The sequence below is a fragment of the Octodon degus genome, unplaced genomic scaffold (genome assembly GCF_000260255.1).
Source record: "Octodon degus isolate 3935 unplaced genomic scaffold, OctDeg1.0 scaffold00041, whole genome shotgun sequence".
Classification (NCBI taxonomy): Eukaryota; Metazoa; Chordata; class Mammalia; order Rodentia; family Octodontidae; genus Octodon; species Octodon degus.
The window spans coordinates 47,267-60,106 of record NW_004524617.1 but is presented as its reverse complement, the minus strand read 5'-3'; the positions used below and the strand labels follow the sequence as shown (position 1 = coordinate 60,106).

The 12,840-nt window shown below is 35.3% G+C and overlaps 1 pseudogene; it reads right to left on the bottom strand.

The window, feature by feature from the left end:
• Positions 1–5,632: 5,632 nt before the first annotated feature.
• LOC111816809 lies at positions 5,633–6,420 on the bottom strand (annotated as a pseudogene).
• Positions 6,421–12,840: the final 6,420 nt, after the last annotated feature.

Here is a 12,840-nt window from a genome sequence, read left to right as displayed (position 1 = left end):
CCAGATCCAAGACAGGCCAACATGAATGAGTTTGAATTTGGTAGATAAAGAACTGGAAAGCTGAGACATTTTGCTGGACCCAGATCTATGAAAGCATCCTCTCTCTTTCTCTCTTGACTGAGAGAGCAAGCAACAGGTACCTAGGTGACCTAGTCTGCCCGGAATACTACAGGCACAAAAGGGGAGGTGATCAGATAGAACTTAGGGGAAATATTTTAAGGACAAAGTCTCAATCTAACATCAGTTTAGCTATACAGTCATAACGTTTGTTCTTAGGATTTAAAGTCCAATCCATTAGATATAAAAGTTTGTCAACTGCTAAATCTCACTAGCAATTATAAATGTTGCTAATTATACTAAATACAAAACTGTAACTGCCTTAACAATGCAATCTTGCTTGGGTAAAAATATTGGTATATGCTAAGATAATAACTGCACCAAAGCTCTATTCTGAAGGTGAGAAGACGGTACTGTGCAAAATGATAAAAAGAAGGATGAAAATGCATCTCAGACACTTAACTCACCTAGAACAAGTGCAGGATACACAAGCAAAGAAGAAATTGGAAATCACAATGCAATGTCTGAAATAATAGCTTCTGAAGTAAAGAAACAACTGCAGAAAGTTATAGAAGAAATTAGATTAGAAGTAATATCTGAAGTAAAAAAGGAAATGATAACTACAATGAAATAACTATTAAGTGCTTCTAAAGAAGACACTGATAGAAAATAGAGGAGAATAGAAAAATGATGGAATCCTTGAATGAGAAACATAGGAAAGAAATAGAATGCATGAAGCAGATTCAAAGAGATATAAAAGAAATTAAAACCTTAACTGAAAGCTGGCAAAACTTTTTGAATTAAAGTGAAGATAGAGATTCCTACCTTGAAGACACCATTGCAGCTAGTTCAAAGGTAAGAAAAGATCTCTTAAAAACAATTAGCATGCAGAAAAAAATAATTCAACATCTACCACATGGTGCAACGATGAACACAAGACAAACATGGTGCAAAATGATAAAAATAAGGATGAAAAATGCATCTCAGACACTGAACTAACCTAGAACAAGTGCAGGATACACAAGCAAAGAAGAAATTGGAAATCACAATGCAATGTCTGAAATAATAGCTTCTGAAGAAAAGAAACAACTGCAGAAAGTTATAGAAGAAATTAGATAGGCATCAATGAGAATGGATACAAATGATATCAAGTCAATACAAATGATATAAAAAGAATATGTACAGAATAGCGGAAAACTTCCTAAATATGGGGAAAGAATCTGAAATTCTGGTAATCGAAGCATATAGAACTCCAAATAACATCAACACAATTAAAACCATACCCAGACATATAACAATCAAAATCCCAGAAATCCAGCACAGGAACATAATACTAAAAGCTGCTAGAGAAAAGAAACAGATCACATTTAAAAGAAAAGACATCAGAATAACAGCAGATTTCTCTTTACAAAGGATCAACTCAACAAGAACATAGAGCAAAGTACTTCAAGTCCTTCAAGAAAACAACTTCCAACCCAGACCAGTATACCCTGTAAAACTCTCAAGTTTGATGGAGAAGTGAAATACTTCCATGACAAAGAACAATTAAAGAATGTCATGATGAAAAAGCAAATTCTACACAGACTACTAAAAGGTACTCCACAGAGGGAACAACATGACCACAATTTCACGAATGAGATTGGAAATGACCAACCAAAAAGGGCAAACAATTAAACACAGGAGAGAAAGTGGTATACAACAGCAAGTAAATAACATATCAATCCTAAGTCAATACATCTCAATTATAACCAACCATGTAAATGGAATCAATACACCAATTAAAAGAAATAGACTGGCAGAGTGGATTAGAAAGTAAAATCAAACAGTATTCTGTGTTGAAAAAACAAAACCCACTGAACTCATAAAGAAATTCATAGGCTAAAAGTCAAAGGATATAAATGAATATGACATTCCCTAGCAACACAGAAAAAAAGCAGGGGTAGCAATCCTGTTCTCAGACAGTTGCAACTTCAAAACAAGAATGATAAAATGAAATAAAGAAGGCCAGTACATACTGGTTAGGGGAAAAATACAACAGAAAGAGGTAACACTCATTAGTATGTATGCACCAAACAACAGAGTACCCAACTATAAAAGAAAAATCTTAATGAACATGAAAAATCTAATGTCCAATAACACAATCTTAACATGAGAACTTAATACACCTTTATCCTCAAATGATAGGTCAAGCAGAAAAAAAAATTAGCAAAGAAGTAGCAGAAAATGAACCAAAACTTGGAACAAATGGACTTAGTGGACATATAAAAAGAATTCTACTTAACCACATCTGAATACACATTTTTTTCAACTGAACATGGAACATTTTCTAAAGTACACCACATACTAGTCCAAAGGTCATGCTTAAATCAATGCCTGAAAACACAAATTATCTCATGCATATTAGCTGACCACAGTGCAATAAAACTGAAAATACATGATAAAAGAAATCACAAAAAACCCATAAATACATGGAAATTAAATAACGCCCTCCTCAGCATCCAATGCAATACAGATGACACTAAACAATATCTACAATTCAATGAAAATTCAACCATAACTTATCATTGGAATTTATGGGACGCAATGAAAGCAATATTTAAAGAGAAATTTGTAGCTCTGAACTCACACATTAGAGAAATAGAAAGGGAACAAATAACTACCCTAATGCTGCACCCAAAATGTCTAGAAAATGAAGAGAAAATCAAACAAAACCCAAAGAAGGGTGAAAATTATAAACATTACAGCAGAAATTATTTAAATCAAAATGAAAAAAACAATACACAGAATTAAAGAATCAAAAAGCTGATTCTTTGAAAGATTAAATAAAATTGATAAGCCCTTCACTTACCTCATCAAAAAGATGAACAAAAAAACTGAAATTCAAGCAATAAAGGATGAAAAAAGGTGAAATTACCATAGACCCTGTGGAAATTCAGTACATCATCAATACCTACTTTGAGAATCTTTACTCTCACAGGACTTAAGACAGAAGAAATGGACAGATTCGTAGAAAGGTACAAATTACCAACACTGAATCAAGAAGATATAAAATCTCTAAATAACCCAATAACAGCCAATGGAATACAAAATGTAATTAAAAAAACCTACCAACAAAGAAAAGTCCAGGTCCTGATGTATTCACAGCTGAATTCTACAAGAAATTTACAGAAGATATAATACCAATACTTTGCAAAATCTTTAATGAAATTGAAAAGGAAACAATCCTCCCAAAATCATTCCTGAAGGTAAATATTATACTGATACCAAAACAAGGGAAAGATGCAACTAAAAAAGAAAACTACCGGCCAATCTCCCTCATGAACATAGATGCAAAAGTCCTCAGTAAAATCCTAGCAAATAGAATACATCAAATCATCAAGAAGATCATACACCATGACCAGGTAGGATTCATTGCAGGGATGCAAGGATGGTTCAATATACGCAAATCTATAAACGCAATACATTATATCAATAAAGCCAAATCCAAAAACCACATGATCATCTCAATTGATGCAGAAATGGCTTTTGACATAGTCCAACCCTCATTCATGTTCAAAATCCTATAGAAAATTGGAATAGATGGCCTCAACCTCAGTCTGTTAAAAGCCATCTATGACGATCCAACTGCTAACATAATTCTAATTTGGGGAAAATGAAATCTTTTACTTTCAGAACAGGTAGAAGACAAGGACATCCTCTATCACCACTCCTATTCAATATAGTTCTGGAATCATTAGCTAGAGTCTTTAGACAAGAAAGATAGAGAAAAGGACTAAGAACAGGTAAAGAAGTTAAGCTATCACTATTTTCAGTTGACATCATACTCTACTTGGAAGACCCAAAATACTCCACCAAGAAGCTACTAGAGGGGTCGGGGAGATGGCTCAGTGGAATAAGCTCTTCCCTGGCAAATGCAAGGGCCTGAGTTCAATCCCCGGTTCTGCCAAAAAAAGAGAAGCTACTAGAATTAATACACAAATTCAGTAGCATAGCAGGATACAAAATCAATACCCAAAAGTCAATAGCATTCCTCCACACAGACAGCAAACACATTGAGAGAGAAATTAGTGTACCAGTACCTTTTACAATAGCACTGTAAGAGTGGGGGAAATGGCTCAGTGGAATAAGCACTTCCCTGGCAAGTGGAAGGCCCTGAGTTTAATACCAGGTTCCAGAAAAAAAAAAAAAAAAAAAAAAAAAAAACAAAAACTTCACTTCAGAAAATCAAACAGTCCTTTTTTTTTTTTTGTGGTACTGAGAACTCATGACCTTGAGCTTCCAAGGCAAGCGCGTATTCTACTGAACTATCTCCCTGGTCCCCCCAAAATGAAATACTTAGGAATTAATCTAACAAAGGAGGTGAAAGATCTTTTCAAGGAAAATTATAGTACTATGCAAAAAGAGATTTTACAGGGCTTCAGAAATGGAAAGATATTCACTGCTCCTGGATAGGAAGAATCAACATCGTGAAATGGCCATACTCCCAAAATTTTTGTACAGATTTAATGCAATCCCTATCAAAATACCACAAACATACCTCACAGACCTAGAGAAATCGTTATCAAAACTTATTTGGACCAGAGAAACCTAGAATACATATCAAAGGCAATCCTGGTCAACAAAGGAAGGCAGGAGGCATTACAATTCCTGACTTGAAAGTATACTACAAATCTTCTGTGATAAAATTAGCATGGTATTGGCAAGAAAAAATAGACCTGGTTTTCAATAGAAGAGATTAGAAGTTGCAGATGCAAATACAAACAAAGTCAGCCACCTTATCTTCGACAAAGGTCCCAAACATGCTTACTGTAGCAAAGATAGCCTCTTTTTTTTTCCTTTCTAGGAAGGAGGTCCTTCCTTTCCAAAAGTCTTACTTTATTTATGTCATTTTGAAACAGAGTTTTACTATGCAGCCCAAGTAGGCCTTGAATTCACTTTGTAGCTCAGGCTAGCCTCAAACTCAGTGATCATCCTGCCTCATTCTCCCTAGTGTCCAGATTACAGTTGTGCAACACTATGCCTGGGTCCTTTCTCAAAGTCTGATGTAGAGAAAAGAAGCTGAGTCAATTCCAAGCCAAGGTACAACAGCCACCTGAGCCAGCAACTCTGAGACTTTGTAAAGCTGTATCACTGAAAGCTGGAACCTGGACTCCTGACAGAGACTGCTAAACACTTGCTTTCCAGACTGTTATAACTGGGTTTCCATCTTTTCAGAAGAAAGCCCTTGGGCTCCAGACTCAGGTACGCCTCTGGCTGGGTCCAATGCTCCAAGTCATATGGACAACCTTATACCCTCCTTAGGTTACTCATTCACCAACAGTGATCTCCAGGGCAGAAGATGCAACAAAAGAGGACCTCTTCGTCCACAGCAAGTGTTGATTTCTGCTCTGGCATGATGGGAAACGATGGAACTCTTCCTTGAAACTGGGCAGTGCTGAGAGGTGCCTGCCATGCTGATTCCCTTACACTTCCTTGCAGTCTCTGAAAGCAGAAAAATCATCTTTACAAAAGATACTTGGTAACAGTTCCAAAAACAAAAACATGTTTCAAGGCATTGTTCTCTATTAGTCTGGAACTAGTTCAACTGCCAGATGGGTTGGTTGATTCACTCACCCCAATAGCCAGGTAATCCCATCTCCTTGAGGAAGCTCACTCTGTTCTTGGTAGCATACTAGGCCACAGACATGTAGAAAGGTCTCAAGAAGCAGGAGATTTCCTGGAAGTGTGCCTCTGGGAAGGTGAGTTCGTGAATGAGGTCTTCCAGGAAAATGACAACAAACTTGCCCAGGTGCTCCTGATCAAATTGTTGTCCGTCATTGGGAAGGTCTTTTTCTTCACCTTGCACAGTCCATGTTTCAGAATAAGTTCTCAAACAGACTTCAGATTTGGAAATAACTAGATCACATAAGGCTCCACTATCCACAGCATTTTGAGAGTTTGTGGGGGAAATAACTAGATCACATACGGCTCCACTATCCACAGCATTTTGAGAGTTTGTTCAGTTAAAATATAACTGAACAACTTCTTCAGGTGAAGTCTCACAATGGTGGTCTGTACTAGTGAACTCACCCCGTTAATACTCTGGAGGTGGACAACAAAGGCGAAGGAACGTTCATCGGGTACTTCCAAAGAGTGAGGTTTTGCTTCTAGTCAATTCATGTGTACCCTGTCACACCGCTGTCGCCAGGAATCATGAAGGAAAATTTACAGTCGCTTAAAACTGATCCCTTTTACATTCCTCTCTTTCATTGCCAAAAATACCTGCTTTTCTTGGCTGGCTTTAAGGGCTTCATAATCCTTACTCTTTTTTAGGAGATTTTCTTTAACCAAGGGGAACTTTTAGCTTTGCTCTTCTTCTGCCATCTTTCCAACATCAGGGCTGCTGCTAAAGATAGTTTCTTTAACAAATCATTCTAGAAAAACTGGCTCTCCACATACCAAAAACTAACACTTGCCCCAGGTCTATCACTATGCACTAAACTAAAGTCAAAATGGATTAAAGATCTAAACATTAAAACAGAAACACTAAATATCATGCAAGAGAAAGTAGGTGGAAATCTTGAAGACATAGGGGCAGGCAAAGAGTTCATGAACAAAAATCAAACTGCACAGGAAAGACTTGAAAGAAGTAACAACTGAGACATCCTCTTATTGAGAAGTTTTTGCACATCAAATGAAATTACCAGCAAAGTGAAAAGACAACCCATAAATTAGGAAAAATATCTTAACTAACAAGCACTCAGATAAAGGTCTTCTCTCTAGAATTTATAAAGAACTAAAAAATATTAGAACCCCCAAATTTAAATACCCAATCCAAAGATGGGCATCTGAGATGAACACACACTTCCCAAAGGAGAAGTTATTGTGTAGAATTCTGACCCTGAATATCTTTATATGCTGATATCTGTGAACTAAGCAACTACACTGAGGATAACAATGTGTACTACTAAAACCATGCTTGAAATACCTGTCATTTTGGTCATCTAAATGCATACTGCTAATGTCATACCAATTATTACTATAGTCTATTTAATGAAATTTATTTATAGGGGCTGGTGAGATAGCTCAGTGGAATAAGTGCTTGCATGGCAAGGACAAGGTCCTGAGTTTGATCCCTGGTACTATCAAGAAAATAAAATAAAAATAAAGTAATTTATTTTTTAAAAAGTAGTAAAAGAAAACAAGAGACAAAAAATGCTATAGGATTGTACTGCTACAATGTTGTATATGGTTTGATTTATAAAATTTTATGTAAAAATGTGTAATTATTTTTCACATTCAATAAGAATTTAAATTTTACATTATCCATGGTTGCTGGAAAATAGCAGTTCCATGTTATGTGTAAGGCATTTGATATTCAGACAGGTAGTGATGTCAAGCATAACTACCTCTGCTATAGGGTAATAATATCATTAAGCTTCTCTTCTGGATGTTTAACAACTAAAGTTTCAGAATAAAAATTTGAGAAATAGAGGGGATAGAAGGATAGCCAATAATTTGGCCCTACCACTTCAATATCATTGAGAACTCAAGAAGATTATGGGACTACAGAGGAAAATGACCAACAATGTATAGTGTGCCTCAGGAGAATCACCTAGAGAGAACAATTTCTCTCAGGCTTTCATAGAGAGCAAATTGGTCAAGCAATGGCCATGACACATCCAGATGGCTGACACTGAAGAAAGATCTACAAAGTGCTTACATAGTTTCAGCGTAAATCCTGAGGGGATTTGAATGACCTTGTCAGAAACAAAAGTTACATTTTTAGTTATATAGGTCTTGCTTTAACTTGGTCTTAACCATCCAGCAGAAAAGTATAACCATGAGTATAAAAAGTCGTGCCATATTAATATGCTGAGCTGTAAAAGGCTGAAGTCTACAACTTCTGACAATTGTAAGTTTTGTTGATAACCCACTACTATTATGGACTATTGGACTATATTGGGTTATTTTGCTGAATTCAAGGACCTACAATCTTTAGACTGGTTTTACATATGTAAAAGACCTTTAAAGTCTTCTGCAAATACAGGTTCTCTAACTGTAGTGGACCACCCATTTCTGAAAAAAACAAAGTGAACAACGATGATGTGTTGGGAGCTATGAAGCTAGAAAATTGATCAAATATATGCTGATGGGACTTGGCCCAGTGCCTAAAGCAAACAAGCTACCTCACTCCTGAGATGAACAATCTGGCTGGTTAAGGTTTGCTATCAGTTGCTAAGCAACCTAGTGTCATGCATTACTAACTTCCTGAAAGTGTAAAGGATAGTTTTGTTTGGAAAAAAAAGAGAAGGTAAAAAACATGTATATGTATACACAAGACAATTAGGATAGATATATAACTACTTTTTCTTAGTTACCTGAAAATAAAAGTTTGTACTAGTATTGTTTAGACAAGATATCATGTCTTTATCTTGTCCTCTGAATAAGTACTATAAAGACAAAAATATGCAATGTATTAATTATTGTAAATGTCGTACTAAGTTATTTTGAAAGTGTTTTATCATTTTTTCTTATTAAAATGAATAAAATTATAAAAAGAAGACTTGTAAAAATAATGATTTCAACCTGTCCAATTATTTGGGGTTTAAATGTATTTTTTTAGTTCTGGACACACTTCCAATAATATACTATTAGAAATCAAAATTACCTCACTTTCATATTTGAAAAGCCAAAACACAGTTGCAAATGCTTTTAAATTGTGAAATTAAAAATTTCTTAGAGTTCCAAAACTTGGAAATATCAAAAGTGTAACGATAATCATTGTCTTTTAACTTTCAGAGTATATTAACCTATGAACAACTAAGTACACACTCCAGAATGGTGGAGAGGCTTTCATTTTTAGAGAAGCATCTCCAAGAAAATTTGGGTGAATAAATGACACATGAGAGCTTTTATAAATAATAACTTTGTAAAAATTACACAAGCCGTGAAGCATGCCTTAATTATAATTTAACCTGAAATCTGAGAATAAAACAGCAGCACATTTATGGTTCGAATTTCTTGTTTTACATTGCATTTTTGGACTCGAATTGGCATTATATGCACAGTACGATATATGATACATAAAAATGTAGCTGTACTTCACAAAAAAAAGAGTAATGGGAAGGCCTTTCTATAAATACAAAAACATAGAAAAGAAATGAAAACAATTGTAAAGCAGCAATTAAAGCAGGAAATGGGAGCCTAGTGAGAGGAGTTTGGTCATATGGATAAAATTCTGTGATCCGGAAGAAATGAGATGTGGCACAACAGGCAGAGTTAACCCTGGCTATGGAATTAGTTATGCAGGTAGAGTTCAGCCTGGCAGGTAGAGTCCATCCCAGCAGGCAGTGTTTTGCACTGATGATTTCTGAGTAGAGATGAAGACCTGTTGCTGAGCTTAATGAGCTGAGGTGAACTTCTAGACCCAGTGGGGTCCAGTCTGAGGCTCAGACCTACAGGAAGATCCTCATGGCAAAACAGCAGCAGAGGGTAACTTAGGTGAAGTACTCTGCCTCTACTTATCCAGGTACATGAAGGGGTGGTGCCCAGACATAACGCAGGGGAACTAATTTACATAAAATTCTCAATTTATGTTCTGCTTTTTTACATAGTGGTTTCTCCTAAAGAAGAAAATACAAAACCATAAGTTATCAAAGTTTGTCGGTTTCTAAATTTCACTCACTGTTATTAATACTCCTAATTATAATATGGTACATATAATATGATAACTGCTTTAACCACATATTCCCCATTGGATAATAATACCAGGAGGCAGTTAGGTAACAAATTCATCAAAGCCCTATACTAAAGGACAGAGTACAGTGCCAAACAAATGTAATATCCCACTATCAACAGATAAGGCAAAATCTTAGGACACAACAAAACAAATATCTCTGATATAGAAAAAATACATAAAGAAAAGATTCATTAAAGCAAGCTTCTGATTGCAATGATACAGCTGTCTACAATCAAAATTTAACAAAAAAGTATCATAAAAATAAAAATGAAGAGTTCTTTCTGAAATAAAAAATGACAAAATGAAGGAGTAAAATGCAATCTCAGTCCCTGAGCCCACACACACTAAATTCAGGAGACTAAACAGAAGAAATAGATAATTACACACCTAAAATCACTGAAATTATACAAACTGAAGAAACAAGTGCAGAATGGTATAGAGGAAATAGGATCAGAAATAATCTCCCAGGTGCAAAAAGAAATGATAACTGCAATGAAAGAATTACTAAGTATTTCTAAAGAAGACACTGATGAAAACATTGAGAACAGAAAAATTATGGAAAATGTGAATGAGTAATATCGGAAAGAAATAAAATGCATGATGGGATATGCAGGAAATAAAAAAAAAACCCTCCATTAATAGGTGGCAAAACCATTTCAATGAAAGTCAAGACAGACTTTCAGACCCTCAAGACATCATTGCAGTTAGTGACCATGAAAGGCAAAATCTCTTAAAAACAAAGTGGATCCACGAAATAATAATTCAACAGCTGTAACATGATAAAAAGATCAACAACATAAGACTACTAGGAATCAATGAGAAAGAAAGAACCAACAACAAAAAAGTACATAGGCAGGCATAACAGCAGAAAGATTCCCAAATATGGGGACACAATCTGAAATTGAGGTATCCAAGGCAGGTAGGAATTTCAACCAAATTAAATCTACACTTAGACATATAATAATCAAGATTCTATAAATTCAGCACAAGAGCATATTTAAAAGCCAACCTCGAAAAGGAGCAGGTCACACTTAAATGAAAACTTTTTGGAATAATAGCAGATTTTCAGCACAAACCATTAAGTCAAGAAGACCATGGAGTGAAGTAACTCAAGCTGTACCAGAAAATTTTCCAACCCAGACTGATATACCCTGAAAAACTCATGCAAGTTTAATGAAGAAGTAAAGTACTTCCATGACAAAGAAGAACTAAAACAATTCAAGGCAACCAAACCAACCTTATGGAATGTACCCAAAGATAGTTCAGAAAGGGTTCAAAATGACCACAACTCCAAGAACAACAACAGAAAGAACACACCAAATAGGGTGAACAATTAAGCACAGGAAAAGTAGAGAGCCAACAAAAGGAAAACAAAATGGCAAATATAAACCAATACTTATCAGTCATACCTATCAATGTAAATAGATTCAATTCAAATTAAAAGAAATAGATTGTCACAGTGGATCAAGAAACAAAATCCAGGGGCAGTCAAATAGCTCAGTGGATTATAGTGCCTGCTAGCAGGCGCAGAGGCCAGGGATTTGATCCCTTGGCCTGCCGTGCCAGTTCCTCCTCTGGGAGTGCTGAGACAGCTATTGAAACTGCGTGTGGTGGCAAGAGCCTTAATCCCAGTTCGTTGGAGGATGTAAACAGGCGGATCACTATGAGTCCAATCTAGTAGTGAGACACTGAACACCCTTTAGACCCTTCCCTTAAAAAAAGGAAAAGAAAGAGAAAAAGAAATAAAATCCAACTGTGATTAATATAAGAAACACATTTAACTGAAAAAGGAATTCATATACTGGAAGTCAAATGTTGTAAAAGAAAAATACTACATGCTCCAGAAGCTCAGAAAAAAACCATGGGTATCTATCCTGTTTGCAAATAACCTGAACTTCAAACCAAGAATAAACAAATGAGATAGAGAAGGAGGCCAAGTCCTGCTGGATTTAAAGCTACATTTTACAAGAAATTTAGAAGAGATTTAATACCAATAGTCTTCAAATTCTTCAATGAAGTTGAAAACAAAAAAATTTCCAAACTAATTCCTGGAAGCAAGCATTATACTGGTATCAAAACTGGAAAAAGACTCAAGCAAAAAGCAGAATTACAGTCCATCTTTTTCATGAACCTAGATGTAAAAGTCCTCAAAAAAATTCAAGCAAATAGAATGCAGCAAATCATCAGGAAGATTCTATGCTTCTACCAGGTAGTATTCTTCCCAGGGATTCAAGAATGGTTCAAAACTTGCAAAGGTGTAAGTGTAACACATTGTGTCAATAGCGACAAAACCAAGAAAACACATGACTATCTCAATAGATGCAGAAAAAGCTTCTGACAATGTCCAACACTAATTCATGATCGAAGCCCTAGAGAAAACTTAAATAGATGATCTATACCTCAATCTGATAAAAGTCATCTATGACAAAGCAATAACCAGTATCCTAAATGGAGAAAATCTAAATGTTTTCACTTTAAAATCAGGTACAAGGCAAAGATGCCCACTATCACCACTCCTATTACATATAGGTCTGGGAACATTAACAAGAGCCATTAGAAAAGAGAGAGAAATAAAAGGAATAAGAATAGATAAAGAAGCTAAACTATCATTATTCGCAGATGACCTGATTGTCTATAAGGAAGACCCAAATACCTCCATCAAAGAAGCTCCTAGAATTAATGAACAAATTCAGTAGCATAGCAGGATACAAAGTCAGTACTCAAAAATCTATAGCATTCTTCTACACAGATAACAAACATACGGAAGGGGAAATTAGAGAAAAAATACCCTTCAAAATAGCATCTAAAAAAGAGAAGAAACAAAGAGATATTTAGGAATTAATATAACAAAGGAAGTAAAAGTTCTATGCAATGAAATTCACAATTCTCTCAAAAAAAAGATTGAAAAGGATTTCAGAAAAATGGAAATATATTGCTTGCTCCTGGATAGAAAGAACCAACATTATGAAAATGGCCATACAGCAGAAATTGTTATACATATTTAATGCAATCTATCAAAACATCATAACATATCTCACATGTCTAGAGAAAGCATTCCTAAA